Source organism: Leguminivora glycinivorella, chromosome 6 (assembly GCF_023078275.1).
Source record: "Leguminivora glycinivorella isolate SPB_JAAS2020 chromosome 6, LegGlyc_1.1, whole genome shotgun sequence".
Taxonomy (NCBI): domain Eukaryota; kingdom Metazoa; phylum Arthropoda; class Insecta; order Lepidoptera; family Tortricidae; genus Leguminivora; species Leguminivora glycinivorella.
In genome coordinates this window covers 20,597,359-20,616,458 of record NC_062976.1, presented here as the reverse complement: position 1 = coordinate 20,616,458, position 19,100 = coordinate 20,597,359, and the positions used below count along the sequence as shown (strand labels likewise).

General features: G+C 38.2%; 1 protein-coding gene and 1 non-coding gene across 2 annotated transcripts in view; one reads left to right on the top strand and one right to left on the bottom strand.

Annotated features, from left to right (window-relative positions):
- LOC125226968 (calcium/calmodulin-dependent 3',5'-cyclic nucleotide phosphodiesterase 1) overlaps nucleotides 1-19,100 on the top strand; it is a 416,921-nt gene that overhangs the window by 205,570 nt on the left and 192,251 nt on the right. The window lies entirely within an intron of this gene.
- LOC125227650 lies at nucleotides 11,917-12,017 on the bottom strand. Its single transcript, XR_007177209.1, has one exon. It is a non-coding gene; the product is annotated as a U11 spliceosomal RNA (small nuclear RNA).

Below are 19,100 nucleotides of genomic sequence, written 5' to 3'. Positions count from 1 at the left end.
ACCCTAGCCTATACTCTACCATAAGCACCCCATATATTTAACAACCCAAGACCCATTAAGCTCAATAACTACCCCTGAATTTAATCCCAATTTATTTTGTTTGTTTTTGTTCTGCATTTAAAACGTTTGGCCATAAGAAAAATAATAAAATGTGATCGTTTAGAGGTAGGACGCCTAAGTTGTACGAAGTAACCACAAATCCTTTTCTCAAGTGTAGGAAGTTTCAACACACTAGATATTCCCCTAACATTTACAAATTCTACCCCCAACATAATAATAGTTTCCGCTATTCTGATATTCCCTATAGATGAGTACCGATACATAATTTATTTCATAGAGCAATTACAACCAACATGTTTATTCAATTTTTATAGTCAAATATACACTTTATGAAGTAGAAAGAAATAAAATACAATAATTAAGGTGAAAATTTCAATTTATTAGTCAAATTTTTAGGAATTTTATTTTTAAAGGTGTTTTATCCCCAACGCGTCCTAGTATGAATTACAATACATAGTCGGTAATACATACTAAGCTCTGACCATCAACGTAGAGCTATTTACCAATTCAATTCTTTCTTCGAATTGAATATGAAATTGGAATTCTATTTCAATTATTTCTATTTTATATTGAATCAGTGAACATACATCTTCAATATTGATACTATTCAAGATAATTTAAAGGAAAACACTGCAATTCAAGAATTCCAAGAACCCCTTGTTTTATTTTGTATTTAGGGCTTTATTTAGGCAAATACCCCCTGGTTTGCGCATGAGGTAAGGTCGCCTATTCTATCATCTAAAATGCCAGGCCTTGGATCCTTTCCTAGAATCATCTTTTCTGGAATGTGAACCTATCATCCGGTTCTCTCAAAAATTTTGAACTTTATAAACCATAGAACCCCAGACTCTCCTCCAACATATCGACAAATGAAAATTACAATCACTATATTTGAACAAGAAAATCCCATTTAATGGCCATCATTGTATGCGGTAAGCTTGTACGCATTGCTATACAAAACTTGCCTCAACTGTCACGTTACGCTTAGCTGATATACTCAAGCCTGGACCTCCTGCCCAAACAAGCATCATAACTTCAATGCCAAGTAGCAAGAGAAAAGACCTGAGTCTCTTTAATTTATCAAAAACAAATCCGAAATAAAAATACTTAATTCAAACTGGCATTCCCGACAGAACCTAGTCCCTAAGCTTCTCAAAACCCAGCTATCCCATATACTTCAGCAATTAAATCTCCAAACATATAGTCCCCATTAGCAGCTCATTCTAAAGATATAATAAATAATAAAAATATAATATCACAATATTATCAAATATCCAGAAATAAAATAATCTTTTATTTCTGAAAAATAAATAAAATATAAATTGCTTCAGTATTTTCTGAAGTTGTTTAAGAACCTTAGTTCATTTAAAAGCAAAAGCTTGTACAGAATAACCATATAATTAACACATAAAATATCATTTAATTTGATTCAGAACTCCTTGGAATTGATGTAAGACCCTTGGATCTCAAACACAAAAGCATGCAGTTAAGCATTGTTTTTCTGAAGTTGTTTAGAACCTTAGTCCATTTAAAGCAAAAGCTTGTATAAATAACCATATAATTAACATTGTAATAAGTTCTCATATAAAATAATTTAGTTTGCTTCAGCATTCTTTGAAATTAATGGAAGACCCTTGGATCTCATACACAGAAAATATGCAGATAAGCATTTTAATAAAATCATAATATAATATGCTCCAAAATTTCAGAGAAATATTTAAAATCTATAGATTATTCAAAGTGTATAATAAAAACCCTTAATAAATCAGTTATGTTTCAAAGTACCACAAAATAGTCATATAACAAAGCACAATAGAACATCATATTGAAATCACAAAGAAAAACAGTGATAAATATTAAAGAACTCACATGACTCCTTCTTATCTTTGGAGAGATCTCCCCGTGGCTGCCTCGACCCGCGACTCGTTCCTGAATGTTTCCCCCTGCGCCCCTTGTACTGGCTTATATAGCCCGCTCGGGTGACGGCCCCGCCCGAACCTGCCACGCTAGCGTCCCCCGGCGCCCCGACGACCCTGCTCGCTTGTATTACCATATATGGGCATCCGACGCGCACCCTCCAGCGCCGACGCGCTCATCTCGATCGTGATTGGCTGCGCACCATCGCCTGACGCCAAGTCGAGTTTCAACCTGTTTCCTAGAACTTTTGCTACCGATGTTTTGAATGATGTTTCTATTTGGAATGAAAATAATGATTAATATTGATCCCTATTCTTATTATATATGCATGCATAGATTTGTACGAAACGAGATTATCGGATCGTCACAATGTATCTCAACGACTGACCAGAGATCGCTCGTAACCGGGACGAGTAGAAATACAAGGGGAGGCCTTTGCCCAGGGGTGGGGCGCAGTATTAGTTGTAGACACGATACCTATATTGATATTTCTTTATCCATGTTGTATCTAGAACTGACATTTGACATATCAACATTATCTAAAAGTTCGGATCATGTCGGCAACCAGCAGAGCCATATTAGCATGGTTAGTTACGACTTTATTACTTTATTAGATGAAATAATTTCGTAGACAGACGGAGATCTTATGTTATTTTGGTATGAACACATCAAGAGATGTGTTTTATTTATTTGTCGGTTTATTAGCATCGGTAAATTAGATATAACGTATGTAACAGAAGTTTCGGGGTTCAAATCCTAGTCAAGGTATTTAGTTGTAAAGTTTATCAGTAATAAGATTATGTTTTTTCATGTGTTCATCCATTTAATTGTTTAGTAAGATCAGTCACCTATGGAATTGTAGGTACCTATAGGTTTTTTGTAGCTTAGAACTATTTAGTTCATAAATTATGTGTAAGAATGTCACTGAAAATTGTATATTAATTATTGAGTATGTGCAATATTTTACGGTATGCCAACTAAATATAACTGACCAACACACTCCATTAATATACATTATTGCCAACATTAACTGCACCACAACAGCCACAGTTTTATTAATTTTATCTATGGATTCAACGTTAATGCCAGTTTTCAAAGTAAATGCTCAACAATTTTTGGATATTTCGCGTAAAAATAGATGTATGATTTTTTTGCCTCCTACTTTGGTAATATCGTAAGCGCTGGTAGCCTAGCTGTAAGTGCGTGCGACTTTCGTTTCTGAACTCGCGGGTTCGAACCCCGGCTCGCACCAATGAGTTTTTCTGAACTTATGTGCGAAATGTCATTTGATATTTGCCAGTCGCTTTTCGGTGAAGGAAAACATCGTGAGGAAACCGGACTACTTCCAATAAGGTCTAGTTACCCATCTGGTTGGAAGGTCAAATGGCAGTCGCTTTCCTAAAACTAGTGCCTACGCCAAATCTTGGGATTAGTTGTCAAAGCGGACCCCAGGCTCCCATGAGCCGTGACAAAATGCCGAATGATGACTTTGGTAATATCGTAGGACCACCTAATGATAATGAAAATGAAAATGAAATGAAAATGAAATATTTATTTTTCAAGTAGGCATATTACAATGCGCATATGAACGTCAAATAAAGCTACGCCGGCTCTAACCCTACGCCTCAGCCTCGAGAAGATTTCAGTCCCCCCTCAGTTGGGAGGGGGTATCCACTATGGGACCGGCAAGAAACTCGGCGGGCAACTTCTTTTCAAAACATTACATCTTATAATTAACATGCATTAAATAACAACATACAATTTAACATGCAAAAGTATTCATCAAAGAATATGAACAGACTAGGTACTCTATGGAAATCAATTTCAATAAATTATATTATTGCTTAATAATACGTCGTTCTTCTTCAGAGAAAACATATCAAATTGTCATAGAAGAAAAAGATAATATGAATCTCAATATCATTAAATATGTAATTTACCTACACAACATAAAATATAAAATATTTGATGTGCTTTCTTATCTGAACTGTGTCCTCTATACATAATACAATTATTTTAATTGCTATTCGTTTTTTGTAGTTTCTGGTTCGGGCCATGCATGTTTGTCTGTCAAATAGTCCTCGACTCTGTAATAAGCCTTTAACATCAATGATTTTTTAAGTAGTTCTTAAGAGCTGGGAGGGGTAATCTCAAAGCAGTGTCAGGTAACTTATTATAAAAATGAATGCATTGCCCAACAAATGACTTCTGTACTTTACGGACACGAAACTTCTTTATGGCAAGCTTATTTTTGTTTCTAGTGTTATAATTATGGATATCAGAATTCTTAGTGAAACAGTCTAAATTCTTAACAACATAAATTATACTATCATAAATGTATTGGGAAGCTACAGTTAAGATATTAATTTCTTTGAAGAGTTCTCTTACTGATTCACGTGTTCCTAAGTTGTAAATAGAACGAATGGCTCTCTTTTGTAATACAAAGATAGTCTGTATGTCAGCTGCTTTGCCCCAAACCAGAATACCGTATGACATTACACTGTGAAAATAACTATGATACACTAGGCGAGCTGTCTCAACATTAGTCAGTTGCCTGATTCTCCTAACGGCGTATGCGGCTGAACTTAATTTGCTTGCTAGTTTCTTTATATGAGGACTCCATTGTAGATTTTTGTCCAATGTTAAACCAAGAAACAGTGTTGTATCTACCATCTCTAAGCATTCATCATTCAAAAGTATTTTTGTATCGATTGGTTTAACATTCGGCAGAGAAAATCGAATACATTTGGTTTTCTTAGAATTAAGAAGTAAATTGTTGACAGTAAACCACTGCAGTACATCAGCTAACGTGCTATTAATTACATTGTAATCCGTAGATTTTCGGTCAACATTAAAAAGCAGTGATGTATCATCAGCAAAAAGTACTATTTCACAAAAGTTTTTCACTATACATGGCAAATCATTTATATAAACCAAAAACAGGAATGGACCTAAAATTGAGCCTTGTGGCACTCCTAATTGGACTACAGTCCCGCTAGAGCGAGTTTTGTTAACAACTACTGTTTGTGTTCTATTGCTAAGGTAAGAAGACATAAAGTTTAGGGCATTTATAGACAAACCATAGTGTTCTAATTTCAAAATGAGCGTTCCATGATCCACACAATCAAAGGCTTTTGAAAGATCACAAAATATGCCAATTGCATCACAAGAATTTTCCCAAAAATTATATATATGTTTAATGAGTACCGAAGCAGCATCGGTCGTGGAACGGCCCCTTGTGAAACCGAACTGTTTGCTTGTAAGTAATCTATGTCTGTTGAAGTGTCCCAGTAGATCATTTAACATTAGCTTCTCAAAGACTTTACTTAGTACAGGAAGTATTGATATGGGACGGAAATTGGTTATATCACTCGAATCACCCGATTTAAAAAGCGGTATGACTTTGCTACATTTCATAAGATCTGGAAAGGTGCCTTGTGAAATTGAAATATTATATATTACGGCCAAGTAAGGTGCTATTATATCTATGACATGACTAATTACTTTAACTGATGTTCCCCATAAGTCTTCCGTTTTCTTTAAATTGAGTGACTTGAATGTTTTAACAATATTTACAGAGTCTACTTGACTAAATTCAAATGAATTATTACATTTCTTAACATTAGCACAAAGTAATGAATGGGCTTGAGCCGCAGAAGAATGTAAACATTTTGTGGTGTTAACGGCTATATTTGAGAAATAATCTTCGAATGCCGAGGCAACATCGCTGTTCGACACTATTTGTTGATTATCTGATACAATGTTGACTTGACAATCGCGTGATTTACATTTACCAGCTTCTTTATTTATAATACTCCAAGTTGTTTTCACTTTGTTGTCCGACACTTTCAATTTAGAACTAATAAAGTTTTTCTTGGCAGTTAAACACACTTTCTTGAAGATTCTTGAGTAGTTTCTTACATAGTCCAGGAATTCTGAATTCTTGTTCAGCTCTCTCTCACCATAAAGTTCATAAAGTCTTTTTCTACTTTTGTGAATACCTACTATAGGTTTGTCTCTTCCCCTAGATCCTGATGGTCCCGGCCAAGAGGTTATTTGAAGTGTCCAGCGGTCGTCAGTCATTCTGGCTGTGGCCTGCCAATCGCCATTTTAGTTTTTGTGCATCAGAGAGAGCATCGGTAACTTTTGTTTTTTGGCGTATGATAGTACTGCGTATTTTATGTATTCTTCTTATTTTTAGTATGCTTAGCTCCATACTCCGCTGACATGTATTTATTTTTGTTTTTGCCTGATCAGTGAATTTCCATATTTTACCACTAAAACTAAACAAAAAAAGGTTATGGATACATGCCTCTTACCATGTCTTACATATGAATTGTATATTTAAAATCATTAGATAATTTAGGTCTTTTAATAATTTACTTCATTATTTGTTACAGGTAAGTTAGACTGAACCAGTTTCTTCGATATATTTTCGAGTAAGTGTAGCAGCAGGAACTGATAAATTAATTTTATCTAATATTTTCTAGACAGACTATGTGTATGATAAGAAAGCTGCATGTTTTTAGGGGAATATTAAGCAAAAGTTTCAAACTTACTAGCAACAACCTCATTTTAGTGGAGGAAAATAATGCACAGTGAGCTGCAAAAATGCATGGCGAATTTATCAATGAATTTATATTTCCATCCAATTTCGTAGCTCACTGTGCATGTCCTATTCTACCTAAGTATATTAAACACAAAATGAAGCTGCATCGGCATAGGGCCCATTCAGATGGATCGTGCGAATCTCATTACATTGCGGTTTCAATCGGTCTGCTAAATTGCATGTACTTGTACCTATATAAACGGGCTTATGGCACTGGTCCCACCGCGAGCTAGTAAGCTATGAGCTATCGGCTATAAAAACGAACAAAAGATAATCACTCCCGTGCAAATAAAAGAGACACGGCGATGTTTATAGTTACTCGCCCAGCGGTGAGCTATCAAAATCGCCGTGTCTCTTTTATTCGCACGGGAGTGCTTATCTTTTGTTCGTTTTTATAGCCAATAGCTCATAGCTTACTAGCTCGCGATGGGACCAGTGCCTATAACCCGGCAACCTTCAAATCAAGAGTGAACAGGCATCTTCTGGGCGAGCTCACTCCATCAAGAGAAAGCCCATTTATAAAAAAAAAAGAAAAAAGAATTAGAATTAGAATTATTTATTGCATATCACATTACAAGCATTGGATGGAGTGGAACATATAGGTATACATGTGACACCCTGTAAGGGCACAGCAATATAGAGGGCTACAAGTAGGTAATTACTTAGATTTAAATATGATTATATACATTATTTTACACATTTCGTTATATTAACATACATTCAATCATTAACAAGACTCCATTTATACTTATTATTATTTCCTTCAATTGATTTTTTTCCTATTGAGCTGAAATTCCAAGTAGGCTCTCAAACCTAATACGCTACGGCTTCTCGAGACGAGAGGTTAATCAGGAGAAGTGACTCTGGTTTTAGGTTGGTAAATAAAAAACGAATGGAAAAAACTTGGCGACTTTCGTTTAGCAGTTGTTTAGAGCTCAAGGATATTATATTAAAATAAAATAAAAAACTTGTTAACTTGTTACGAGTTATTAATATGACTAACAGTGCTTCAGATAATAATTTGAATGATCGTACCCCACATGATTAACAGGAATTAACTTCTGGTGTAGCAAGTTTAGTGTGGAAGTAGAGGAAGCAAATAAACGGACAAATCTTGAATCGCCCATAGGATTCAAGATTTGTCCATTTATTTGCTTCCTTTTTAATAAAAAATATGAGCACAAACAAATATTTGTATTCTTTGCAAAGTTTTCTGTTGTTTTTATTTAAAACCCAATTCGTGTTAATAATTATATAAATATTAAGTACAGTGACCTGCAAAATTGCATGGAGAAGTTATGAATGAATTCATTAATAAATTCGCCATGCACTTTTGCAGCTGATTGTACTAATGGTTAGAAAATAAAATTTAATTTTTCCCCCACATCCATGAAATACATAATCAAGTTTAGCGGTCATCGACTATGCCAAACATTGCACGTATAGAATGCGTATAACATATTAAGTTCATAGCGTGTTGTGCTCGAAAGGTACTGACTTTATATCAAGGTATATAGCGACCAAAAGCCTACGCTGCAAAGCAATTCTCACAAAATAGTTATTTGTTATACAAGGGGGCAAAGTTGTATTTTAACGCCGAGTGTGGAATTGAAAAACGAGCAAGTGAAAGGGATCTATAGTTCAAGAATAGAATCCTGAACTTGCGAGTTTTTTAACACAAGAGAAGTAAAATACATTTGCACCCGAGTATAACACAAAACTTTTCCCCTCACGAACAAACTACAACGCAAAAAATGCATTTATCACTGCTCCCAGTAGTTCCACAGGTGGTAAATCATCTTTATTACTAGATTCATCTACTTTTATCAATTTTAAATCAATTAATTTGACTTTATTCAAGGTCAAAGTACTTTACCCACTAGTGGATAAAATGCGTTTTTACCCGCATTAAAGGACAAAACACGTGTTTCCGAGCTAGTGAGGGGAAAAATTATTTATGGTGGCAACCATCACCACTTCAATTATCTAGTTTTATTAAAACTGCAAAGTGCTCTGAAATTCGCCACTCCGAAAACAATTATGGCCGCCATTCTCTATACAAACTCGCTTTGTTAGCGCGTAACTGAAACTTGTCCAATTTATGTAGCCACATTATTTTGAAGCGTCGAGCCGGAGTGTCATTTATCCGTGGCCCCGGGGTTTGCGGATTACGCGCGGTGCGTGGATAATATACGCGAATCTTTATACTATAATTATTTATACATATAAATGGACATATTGTTAATGTTATGTTTAAGTAAACTCCCCTTAGCTTGTCAAAAATAGGTAATATAACAATGATTAGGTAAATGAATTTCGAAAGGTGCGGATATTATAACCCCTTTAAAAAAACATATTTTCACTAGATTTGTATCAAAGTAAAGAAGGATACATTAAAGGGGATAAAAGAACTACTATACTGAAACTTGTTCAATTTATGTAGCCACATTATTTTGGAGCGTTGAGCCGGCGTGTCATTTATCCGTGGCCCCGGGGTTTGCGGATTACGCGCGGCTGTGTGGATAGTGTGCGTGAGCCTTTTGTTTTATGTTTTGATTTTGTTTCGGATAAAGTACAGCGGGGCAAATCTCGACTGGGGGGCAAATATAATTTGTCCAGTTTTCCCATGTTTGACAGTGTTTTCATTATTAAATAGAGTTTCCACCGGTTATATATGGTAGGCGTGTTCAGTGGATACAAACATGTAGATCAACATCATAGTGTAATAATGGAAAAGATGGATTAGTTACATTTATATTTGACCCGATTTGATTTGGGTGATTAGCAAATGTAAGCGTGAAAAAACACCTAGGGACACACCGGCTGATATCGTGAGTGTTGTGTGTAGGCAAAGTGACAACCCTAGCGCAAAAGTGAATAATCAAGAACAAGTGCGGGTAGTTCGAAAAACTCGCGCGGCTAGAAGATGTTGATGCAATTCCTCGTCAGTCTACCCGTGACCACGAACATAATGTGATGTTCGAAACGTCGGGCCAAATATAAATATAAGTATTTACGCGATTAAGTCCCGTTTTGTTCGTTTGTTAAAATTATGAGTAAAAATCGTGTTAGTCTAAATCAATATATTCTTAAAGATTCCTTACATATCAACATAATACCAATAATGTGCTTTACGTGTCCCTATTACTCTGAACAACTGTTTTTCCTCCTAATAATGATATGTACATGTTATTCTTCTGATGGTGATGTGACACACAATTTTCTCGGATGTTCCCGCCACGCACAGTGCGCCTCGACGTGAATAACAATCACTTTTGGACTTTATTCTGAAACTCAACATCTTAAATACGTTATATTGTCTTCGGTTACCGCGATAGTTACTAATGAAATAAAACTATGGAAATAGAATAAATCGCGTATAATGAATTTACAAATTCATCCCGACGTTTCGACCCGTTGACCACGAACGCTGTAAAGTGTTCGAAACGTCTGGATGAATTGTAAATTCATTTTTTTTTTGTTAGCCTATTTGAGTGTCCCACTGCTGGGAAAATGCCTCTCCCCTGGCTCTCCATGACTCCCTGTTCTGTGTTTCCTCCGGCCAGTTCTTCAGAAAGGCGTCAAGATCGTTTCGCCATCTTTGCCTGGGCCTGCCCGGCCCACGCTTCTTCGTCGGCATCCACTTGGTAGCTGTGTTAGCCCACCTATCCGGATGCATGCGATAGATGTGGCCGGCCCAGTCCCATTTAAGCCTGGCGGTTTTTTTGCCAACATCAGCAATGCGAGTTTTGGAGCGCAGCGTAGTGTTTCGGACTCGATCGGCCCTTTTGACACCTAGAATGCTGCGCTCCATAGCGCGTTGGCAAACCTTCAGTTTGGACTTCTGAATCTCTGTGAGTGACCATGTTTGGGCGCCGTAGGTTAGGACAGGCAGAATACACATGTCGACGAGTTTTCGCTTGAGTGACAGTGGGAGGTTTCCCTTCATAAGCTCCTTCATGGACCAGTAGCTCTTCCAAGCGTTATCGACACGGCGTTCGACTTCTTTGTCTTGCCTGTTGCTGAAAGAGACTAGCTGGCCCAAGTAAATATACTCGTCGACATATTGTATATTCTGCCCATCTACCTCGACCCTACGTTTCTTGCTGTTGGTCATCACTTGTGTCTTTGCACGATTCATTCGAAGTCCAACCTGAAGGCTTGCGTAGCTCAGATCTTGGAGCATTTCTTGCAGTTCGGATTCCTAGGAAGCAAAGAGGACAATGTCGTCGGCGAAGCGAAGGTTTGATAACCTCTTGTCTCCGACGAATATTCCTCTATTCTCCCAGGAAACCACCAGGCTTTTAAAAACTTCTTCAAGGGTGCTGGTGAATAATTTTGGAGATAGCGGATCACCCTGTTTGACACCTCGCTGTATAGGAAACGACGGGCCGGAGTACTGAAGTTTTATGTCTGCTGTAATATTCCTGTATATGTTTTGAATTAAACTAATGTATCTGGGGTGGATATTTTGGTTTTTAAGTGCGGTTACTATGGCGGAATGTGTGATGCTATCAAATGCTTTGGTGTAGTCTACGGACGAATTCATTATACGCGATTTAATCCGTTTCCATAGTTTTATTTCATAAACTTATACGTTACATTGGTTGCATTTTCCCGCATCCATACTTATCAAAGAGGATCGAGTATTATAGAGAGTTACTGTCAAAGTAAAATGTGTAATCACAGTGCACAGACCGCCAGCTCTCGACACAGGCTTAAAACTTTTGAACCTCAGTTTTGACAATTTGGCCCACATTCTTAGCTTGATATGTGTATGTCAAATATTTTTATTAGCGCCATCTAGCCGAGCATTCCCCAAAGGTGTAACGCCATCTTGGCCATCGTACCTTTTTCATTATGGTTTTGAGGTACGTTTTTTTCTTAGACTTTATATGTCTATACGGAGTTACATATGTCTTTGATACTTATATATATTATAAATGGGAAAGTTTGTGTATCTCTTTATTTGTCCGTCTTTCATGGCAAAAAGGAGCAACGCATTTACGTGTTTTTTTTTTTAAATTGAGATAGTTGAAGGGATGGAGAGTGACATAGGCAACTTTTTGTCTCTTTCTAACTCCTACTTCCCTTAAATGGGGGGTGGAAGTTTGTATGCAGCATTACGAAATTTTCGAATTTATCGCGAGCGAAGCCACGGGCAAAAGCTATATAGTTTTTTTATAAGTATGACCCCTAGGTGTGGACGGTAGGCTAAAAATCTGTCACTGCAATATCACGATTTTGTTTTCTTTCAATTGCTAAGAGTAGTACTGAAACTCGAGCAGTTTTGCGTGCTCTGTCTACTACTTTTGGGAATACATATTGGCGAAAGGGCCTCACCGTTAAAAAAAATACGTGTTCAGTATGTCTTGATAACCATACTGCGCCGACCGTCGCCGGCCGACAGCGGCGGCAAACAACCCTTTTAACCCCCGACGCAAAAACGACGGGTGTTATAAGTTTGACGTGTCTGTCTGTCTGTTTGTGTCTTTGTCTGTCTGTCTGTCTGACTGTCTGACTGTCTGACTGTCTGACTGTCTAACTGTCTGTCTGTCTGTCTGTCTGTCTGTGTGTGTGTGTGTGTGTCTGTCTGTGGCATCGTAGCTCCCGAACGGATGAACCGATTTAGATTTAGTTTCTTTGTTTGAAAGCTGAGTTAGTCGGGAGTGTCCTTAGCCATGGACCAATTTTCATGAAGCATGATGCTTCATGAAAATTGGTCCACTATATCGCGGTCGGGGGTTTTTACAAAATTTTAATTTTGTGGGTACTTAGGTTATAAGTAAGTAAGTCAAGTAAGGCCCACTTGCACCAATTACTTCTCAGGGTTAGTGGGGCTGTCATCTGTCAAGTTCCATACATAATGGTGGGTTAATCCTCCATTTTCGTTGGTGCAAGTGGCCCTTAGTCATATTGGCGAAAGCAGGATTCAAAGTATTATATTGGGATTCTCTTTATAAAGCTGAATGTTGGCTTCGATCGTGGCCCTCTTTGAGATTTGTGGTATCATTTATTTTTATTAGGTACCTATGTAAGTATCCGTAACGGTACTTTTGTTTGAAGTTAGTGACCCTTCTGTGGATTGAGACTGGCAAGAATATAAGAGGGACGATAAGAAAAATGATGAATATATTTTTACTTGAACAACTGTCTTATAAATCAGTGGTTTCTTAAGTTAATGCTCATCACACAAATAAATGTCCTCACCGAGATTCGAACTCAAGACCGCGGCTTAGCAGGCAGAGTCTCTACCAACTGAGCCAGACCGGTCGTCAAAATAAAAAAATAAGGGGGGGGGACCGGTATTTATTTTTACATTTTCCTTCAAAATTCTTTTTTTTTCCACAACAAAAAAATTATAAAAAATAGTTTATTTACGTTCAATTTGAGCTCTTTCTAACGATACCCCACTTGGCCTAGTAACTTGAAATTTACAGTTTGCCCCCCTCTCATTTTGGCCATTTTCTACAATTAAAATGAATAAATTAAAAAAAAATGTACCTTTTATTTGTAGAGGTTCACAATGTTCACAACTATTCCAAATTTCAAGTTGATAGCATTAGTAGTTCTCGAGATATTTAGGAATGTGACAGACAGACGGACAGAGTCGCACCATAAGGGTTCCTGTTGTACCTTTTTGGTACGGAACCCTAAAAATGAAATCGTCCAATTTTCTTGAAATTCCTATTAAATTTTCATTTCAGTGCTCAAATTGTAATCGAACCCTCTGAAGCTTCTAATTCGATTCGAATAAACCATAAAATTAAAATTTCGAAAAAACCCCCGACCGCGACTTAGTAGACAGATTTTCATGAAACATGGCTAAGAACACTCCCGACTAACTCAGCTTTCAGACAAAACAAAACTAAATCTAAATCGGTTCATCCGTTCGGGAGCTACGATGCCACAGACAGACACACACACAGACAGACAGACACGTCAAACTTATAACACCCCGTCGTTTTTTGCGTCGTTAATAAAAATAGTAAAGAGAATCACAATCAGTATTAACTCAGTTCAATAAACCTGGCTATAATTAAGTAGACCTTATAAATATGAAAGGGGTTTTTTTTGGAATGTAATTAAATCATCCGACTGCCTTCATTTTCTGGTGAAAGGTTCTGCAAATAAAACTCTGTGAGTGATACCCTTTTATTTTTTTCCTTTTTAGCAGCATTGCACGCAAGGTAAAATTTAATTAAATACCTGTAGCGCCAACGGTTTTAATCCCAGTTGTATAGAAACAACAATTTCAGCGGAAAGCAGCTCTGTAAGTTGTACCCACTCGTAGTACTTTAAAACGTGGTTTATTTTTATAAAAATTCAAATTTCGAAAAAACCCTCGACCGCGGCATAGTAGACCGATTTTCATTTAACATGGCTAAGAAGACTCCCGACTAATTTAGCTTTCAGAAAAAAAAACTTAATCTAAATCGGATCATCCGTTCGGGAGCTACGATGGAACAGACAGACACACAAACAAACAGACAGACAGACAGACAGACGGACGGATAGACAGACAGACATACAGACACGTCAAACTTATAACACCGTCGTTTTTGCGTCGGGGGTTAAAAAAACACGAGCATGCTACGGCCGCAGTTCTTTTGAAGTTTGGTATTCGAATGACCCCCCCCCGCAACCCCCGACGCAAAAACGGCGGAGTGTTATAAGTTTGACGTGTCTGTCTGTCTGTGTGTGTCTGTCTGTGGCATCGTAGTCTCCCGAACGGATGAACTGATTATTTTTTTTTTTTGAAAGCTGAGTTAGTCGGGAGTGTTCTTAGCCATGTTATATGAAAATCGGTCCACTATGTCGGAGGCTTTTTCAAAATTTAAATTTTGTGGTTATACTATAATTTAATATCTTGGCTATCTCAAACCGCATACACACGATCCCCAACGTAATCACATTACTCTTGTTCCACATATCACTAACTCTTATCACGTAAGATCGCAACAGCCGCAATCTCCTCGTAAGATGGGCTCTTATGCATCTGAATATGAAGACAATGATATCTCCGACCATACATCATACTATTCATCCTTTGCTGTGCAGCGTATAACTATGGTGCCTACGCTGTTATGTTGCTTAAACCAAAGACATTTGTAACGGGTGTGTAATGATTGGTATAACTTTTTTTGGTATAGTAACATTTGATATAACAACAATTGGTATATATTTAAAGGATATAATCACTCATTTGACATAATTAACATTTGGTATAACCACAAAATATCTACTTTTATTTTGTATAATCATTATTTCGTATAACACTTATTTATAATAACCGTTATATGGTATAACTATCTATTGATATACGACTAGTATCACCCCCGCGCGCCTCCACCGCGAGCGGACGTCTTGACTTACTCTCGTGCGGTTATTTACGAGTTAACATGGCAAAAGTTACATTACTAGCCATCGAAAAGCTGATCCAAAACGCTATTGCACCGATGGAACAGAAAATTGCCGAAATTCACCTAAAAGTCGACGCGATTTTAGTGCATTTAAAGTTAGACACACAAAATAAAATATCTAACGGAAAAAATCAAGTAAAACCAGTTGGCAAGGAGCAAACGAAGCAGCCACCGAACACCGAAGACACGGACCCGAAGCAAGCGCGAAACAAACCGACAGGTACGTCACCAGCGACCACTGCGACAGCATCCGCGCGCAGTGCACGAGCGAACGCGAGAACTCTACATGCGCAAGCTACCGCTTCTGCAACTCGGAAGTCTCTCTCGCACGCGGCGCCTCACACCGCTGCATCTGTCTCCATCGCACCAACAAGTAAGTCCGCAGATACACAAACTCCGAACATTGCCGACCCTACGGTGCAAGTAAGCGATGACGCGCTATCGCTTAGTGGGGCCACGAAACTCGCGAGCGAAGACGATCTGCAGTCACCTGAGCCGGGCGTAGATAATACATGGGAGGAATTCGAACCACGGAAACGCAAAAATAGGAGACGCAATAAAAACAACAAGATAGTTGTCGGTACAGGCTCCAACCATGAAGACGTAAAAGGTGTAGAACAACTAAAATATATTCAAGCGTGGTCCTTTAAGCCTGAAACGACGAAGGAGAACGTACTAAATTTCTTGAGAAAAACAGCAAATTCTGACGACTACTTTGTTGAGAAGAGAATTATTAAAACCGACCGACATGCCGCATTTTTAATAGGCATACCAGAAGACTTATTTGAAAGCTTTAAATCGCCAACTGTGTGGCCGCCGCGCGTGAGATTCACTGAGTGGTTTCAAGGACGTCCCCGCGCCACCGCGCGGGGATACCACGACCGCCGCTCCGGCGCCAGCGCAGTGTTATCAGCAGACAAACGAGCGCAGCGCAGCTGATCTACCTGCGTTTGACAATATTAAAAAAGTCGTTGTGTGTCAACAAAATATACGCGCACTGGACAACAAGACACAGCGGTTGGAAGTATTGCTGCGTAATGAATTAGATTGCGACGTACTTGCTTTAACCGAGCATTGGTTGGACAGCGCTAATTTAAAATGTGTTAGTTTAGATAACTATAAGTTAATATCTAGTTATTGTCGTTCGACCGGTTTACACGGCGGTTCCTGTATATACGTTCGTAATAATATTCGGGCGCTCGAAAATACGGATCTCACTGTATTATCGAAAGACCGGGTATGTGAAATATCAGCTGTCGATCTCATCGACTATAATATAACTATTATATGTATTTATAGGTCAAACTGCGAAGTTAGTTCATATGACTTTCTTAGGCATCTAGATAGTCTGCTCGACAAACTTAGTAGCGTTGATAAAGACTGTATAATACCCACTAAAAGAAAGCCGAATTTCACCGCTTTACAAAGGGAAGGGAAAGAAGACCGATATCGATGCGTACAGACCTGTAGCGATTATCCCGGTAATCGCCAAAATATTTGAATACGGCTTATGTTCTCGACTTACAGATTTCCTCAACACAACCAATGCACTGTCTAATAGACAATACGCGTACCGGAAAGGGCGTTCAACCACCACGCTGACACGAGCCGTAGTTCGTCAGATACTGGAGGCCCGCGAATGCAAGAACCAAGTCGCCGTCCTTTGCTGCGACCTGTCCAAGGCGTTCGACGTTGCGGATCGTAACCTTCTTACTGACAAACTGCGGCACTATGGACTGGAAGGTCCTGCATTGGCGTTGATGACAAACCTATTAAAAGACAGGAAACAGATTGTTATAGCTGACAGTGGCCGCGTACGATCTGACGCCGTTGTCACAAGTATGGGCGTCGCTCAAGGTTCTTCAGTATCGAATATACTTTTCTCGTTGCTGTTGAACGACCTGCCCGATGCACTTGGCTGGGGGGAGACCTACATGTACGCTGACGATGTCGCGATAGTAGTGCAAGCAGCGTCATATGAGGAGCTTGAACATAAACTCAACATTACGGCCGCCACAATAGCAAACTGGTTTAGTATTAATGGTCTCATACTAAATACACAAAAAACTCACCTCATTAATTTCGATCTGTCGGGACGTCAAATGAGCTCGTTATCAGTTTTGGCGAAGGGTGAAGTAATTGAACAGGTCTCTAACTCCACATTTCTGGGATTCGAACTCGATAGCGGACTCACGTGGAGTTGCCACATTAACAAAGTGTGCAATAAACTCGCGGCAGCATGTTTCGCGCTAAAACGGCTGGCACGTGTCCTGCCAGTAGAAACGGTCCGCTCTTGCTATTTCGCTTCAGTACACGCGCACCTGCAGTACGGAATTGAGTTTTGGGCAGGGGCCGCGGAATGGGAGAGAGTGTTTAGGCTTCAGAAGCGCGCAGTACGCGCTATAGCGCGCGTGCCACAAATGGTCTCTGCGAAACCAATATTTAAGAACCTAGGTATTCTAACGCTCCCTTCGCTTTTAATATTACAAATGGCTGTGATTACTCGCGAGGAGGTGGAATCCATGCCTATCAGAAACGAGGTTCACCGTAGGTATGAAACCCGGAGTGCGCGAGCCGGAAAACTACCCCTTGTACCTCTCAGACTCACCAAATCGAAAAAGCTCGTTCATGCCATGGGTCGCAAGGTTTATAATCATCTTCCGAGTGAGGTCGTCGCGGCTCCTAGTGCGTCAGTGTTTAAAATTAAATTGAAAAACTGGCTTGTCGAGCAGGCCTTCTATAACTACAATGAGTTATTTATAATAAGATAATTTTATTGTACTCTCATTATACTGTTGTATTTTATATTATTGTACTTATACATAAGTGTAAATGTGATTTGACATGTAATATGATTTTACCAATAAATATGATTATGATTATGATTATGATTAACTAGCAAACAGTATAAAACATTTCATGAACTAATTTTATTCTTTTTTGAATGGATCACAGTTCTAACCTAACCTAACCTTCTTTTCTGATAGCAGTACATATGTTTAAGGGTCACAGTTCTAACCTAACCTAATCTATTTTTCTGGTGCACGATGGATCTAATTTATTGGCAGCGCATTGTGTGTAGGGGTCACAGTTCTAACCTAATCTACTTTTCTGGTACATGATAGATCTAATTTATTGTATAATTAGTGTTTATTCTAACTGTGCTTTAGACAGAATTTGTGTTATGCAATTTATTTATTATCGGAAATAAGCATTATACTCAAAGTATGTTATAATAAATATTATTCGAAAAAATGATCATTATATTAAATAAGAATTATACAATTTGTTAGTATATTATTTGTTGTTATATGATTCAATAATTATATCAAATGATCGTTATAACGACTAAAAATATATAAAAAAAAGTTATATCGATCGATACGCACCCATTTGTAACTCCGTATAGACGGATATAATCTAAGAAAAAACGTACCTCAAAGCCCTAGAGAAGAAGGTATACGGTGGCCTAGATGGTGTTACACCTTTGGGGAACGCTCGGCCAGTTGGCGCTAATATTAATATTTGACATTTTAACAAATATCAAGCTAACATTAAGTATGTGCCAAATTGTCAAAACTGGGGTTTAATAGTTTTAAGCTTGTGTATTAAGCTTGTGTCGAGAGATGACAGTCTGTGCACTATGATTACACATTTTACTTTGACAGTAACTCTCTATAATACTCGACCCTCTTTGCTTAAACGGAGAATGATCTGAAATTTTCAGTAGTGTGAAATCAATATCCATAAATCAGTGCGTTACGTCTCATTAATACTGGTTCAGTGAAAAGTTATCTACGAGTATTACTTATAAGAACGTGTAGGTACCTATATTATCTTTCTAGTCTGATTCGTCTAAACTTACCCTTAAGTTACCTATGAATGTTATAAGGACTTAAGGAGCAGCGGGTGGGCAACATGCCGTCCTTTTTCTTCATTTTAGAGAAAAAAGGAGGCCTACGAACCATTATATGACTAGCACTTTCCCTCGGCTTTACCCGCGTATTACGTAATCTTGTTTTCCCATACAAACTTTGGACCCCAATTTTACCACCTTAGGTGATGAATTTTGAAAAATCCTTTCTTAATGC